This window comes from Aplysia californica, unplaced genomic scaffold (assembly GCF_000002075.1).
Source record: "Aplysia californica isolate F4 #8 unplaced genomic scaffold, AplCal3.0 scaffold00472, whole genome shotgun sequence".
Taxonomy (NCBI): domain Eukaryota; kingdom Metazoa; phylum Mollusca; class Gastropoda; order Aplysiida; family Aplysiidae; genus Aplysia; species Aplysia californica.
The window spans coordinates 129,134-132,345 of NW_004797742.1; the positions used below are offsets into that span (position 1 = coordinate 129,134).

At 41.0% G+C, this 3,212-nt stretch overlaps 1 protein-coding gene across 6 annotated transcripts in view; it reads left to right on the forward strand.

Moving 5' to 3' along the window:
- LOC101862824 (protein split ends) overlaps positions 1-3,212 on the forward strand; it is a 61,802-nt gene that overhangs the window by 31,187 nt on the left and 27,403 nt on the right. The window lies entirely within an intron of this gene.

Genomic DNA, 3,212 nt, shown 5'->3' on the forward strand with positions numbered 1-3,212 from the left:
AAAAAATAAAATATAAATAAATAAATTAAAAATTAAAAAACACCAAAACGAAAAACAAAAAATATAAAACCCACCCATAAAGAAACCCCCTTCCCCAAAACAAACAAACAAACAAGAAACTTTAAAAAGACTCTGTGCCTGAGACCGGCGTCTACGGTGTAATGGGTAGGCTCTGGGCTGTTGCACGCAGAAAACGTTAGATTTCTGACCGGTAGCGTTTTTTTTTTTTTCTTCTTTACTTTTATAAATTGAATGTCTTGGTTTGTCTGCTTGGCATGGGATGGTGCGTCCCCACACTCAGCACAGATTAACCCTTACAGGCGGGGTCGAAACTGCCCTGTCTCCGAAATGACCCGAATTGTGTCGATGGGTTCGTAAAATAACGTACAATAGAACTTCTTGTCTGGATTATCCTTTGAGCTTTTATATTGTTTGGTTCCATAAGTATTTTCTCGTGACTTCTTAGCTTGGTTTTGGACGTCTATACTTTTTCTCTTCTTTTCTTTTCTTTTCTTTTCTTTTCTTTTCTTTTCTTTTCTTTTCTTTTCTTTTCTTTCTTTACTTTTCTTTTCTTTTCTCTTCTGTCTTCTCTTCTCTTTTCTTTTCTTTTCTTCTGTCTTCTCTTTTCTTTTCTTTTCTTCTGTCTTCTCTTTTCTTTTCTTTTCTTCTGTCTTCTCTTTTCTTTTCTTTTCTTTTCTTCTGTCTTCTCTTTTCCCTTCTTTTCTTTTCTTTTCATTTCTTTTCTTTTCTCTTCTTTTCTTTTCTTCTCTTTTCCCTTCTTTTCTTTTCTTTTCTTTTCTTTTCTTTTCTTCTCTCTTCTCTTTTCTTTTTTTTCCTTTTCTTTTTTCTTTTTCCTTTTCTTTTTTCTTTCTTTCTTTTTAAAGAATGCTTAATCAAACTGTGCGGATGGTTGAAGGGCGCCACTGGTAGACCCTACTTCTCTACTTTCCCTCTGTTGTTTCTGTCCTTCTGTCTTACTTTCTCTCAGCACTAATTAACCATTATCGTGTCAGTGTACTTCTCTTTTCTCAAAACGAACAAACACTCGATTAAACTGCGCTTTGAGGTCCTAGCTGTGTCTGATACCGTTTGCATGAATCATGAAGGTGCCTGTAAAACTGGTATGGCTTCGTTCCAGAAGACACGCCACTTGGAAAGAAAAAAAAAGAAGGGTTATTATTACTCGTATTATTATAAGCATTTGATTACTTACAGGTGATCATACCGGCGTATATCATGATATAGCCGATGGACGCTTTGCCATCGCATGCAAAAGACGTACAATCGATTCCCAGATGTCGGTGGTTGGCGGGTGCTCTGGTGTGGTTTGCTCCTTCTTTCCTATCAAACATCTGTCGTCCTTTTCTCCCCTTCTTCTTTTTTATGTTTGTTACTCTCTTGTGACACCTCAAATCTTCTGTCGCTCATATGACCTTATGCAGTTGCGAGCGCCGCAAAACCTCTAGTTGTTTTGTTTTTTTAAGATTCCCAGATGGGGGTGGTTGGGGGGGGGGGGGGCATGTTTATCAAGTATGTCGGGCTTCCTGCTGGGATTTTTGTATCCATCTCAGCTTGGGTTGGCTCTGACAAACAGGGTCGAAGCAGCCCTCCTCCTAAAAGATCTAAATTGTGTCTATAGGGGCGTAAAACACCTGCAGTTTAAAAAAAAAATTTACCATTGATCTTAATTGCTGGGAGTCTTGATTTGGACCAGTGTCAAGATAATGCTGTCTTTTGTGGCTTGTACGAATCCGTAGATCGTTCTGGCGTGTGTGGTAAAATGGTCGCCCCTTTTAACGTTGCAGCCAAAGATCTCAGTTCTATCGGCGTCGGTGGCCTAGTTGTTAGGCTCTCGGACTCGCAACCGTAAGGTCGTGGGTTCGAATCCCGTCAGGGACCCGACGTTGTGTCCTTGGGAAAGGCATTTTACACGAATTTTCCTCACTTCACCCAGGTGGGAATGGGTACCCGGCTATAGACAGCGAAAGATCTTGTCAGTTTGTTAGTGTTTGAGCGCTTAATCAGCTGCTTGCACTGTATGCTTCCCGGGAAGCTGAGAATGTTTCGGAGTGTTCTATGGTCTGCTGGGGTAATAATATAGTGTAAAGCGCATACAGCCTGCTGTTGAGCGGGGATATGCACTATACAAATGCTATTTATTATTATTATTTTCTATTCCCGCGTCGAGTATCGGCTTCTTTCTCCGAGGATGCTTAGGCCATTCAGCTCGGGTTGATCCTGACAGACAAGCCTGGCGTGTTCCCTTCCTATACGTTCTAAATTGTGTCAAAAAAGAGCAGAAAACAGTTACAGTTATTTTATACAGCTCGACAGATTCTTGGTCATTTTCCTTGGTGTACTTTTTTCTTTACCAAAAGCGAATATACTAACTACATTTTAAAAATAATGGTACTGAACAGAGGAACAAGAGAACAAACAAACATATATCCTTTTCCCCCTCCCCCCCCAGAAAACCCCCCAAAAAACATATGTAAATAAAAGTACTTAAATGTACTAAAATCCGTATACACTGCAATGGTCTTATCATGTTGAAAGTACATTCCACGTACTTTAACCTGAGAGCCTGGGTTATTACTAAAACAACGCTTAATGGGTTTCGGCTTGGTTAAAAAGTTATTGCATGTCCTAGCATGGCTAGCCAGCTCGTGAAAGGGAAACGTTTAGGAAAAGTCATCAGTTGTTGTACGTGACCTCAGCCGACGAGCGCACTTTACTAAAGAGAGATAAGAAACATTCCTCGCTACCAGTTGGCAGTGCGTTGCTCTTGACCACCGACTGACACAGGATCTCATAATTCTCCGCGCTGACCGGGCTGTGTGAAAGGGTCAGGAGTCAAGATTCAGATAGACCGAGCCGGGATTCACTGCCTTGTTGCTTCTAAATTCTAATATAAGGAAGCTTTTCGTTCTGAACGTCGTTTTTCTTCTGTGGTTTGATGTTTCGTGATTGGAATGGTGAGGCATTAATTTCGAGCGTTGACATCTTTTCAGATACGAGAAGGGCAATTTTTGACCGGTGCGTCCGGGAAGCTTATCTTGCGCCCTCTCTCAAGTGTTGCTGTTTTACTTCCTTATTTGCTTTTCCTGTTGTAGCTTATCAACTAGCCCGCTGTCACTCCACCAGTGAGAGTTTACAAATTGTGTGTGTGTGTGTTTTCGTGTGTGTGTGTGTGTGTGTGTGTGTGTGTGTGT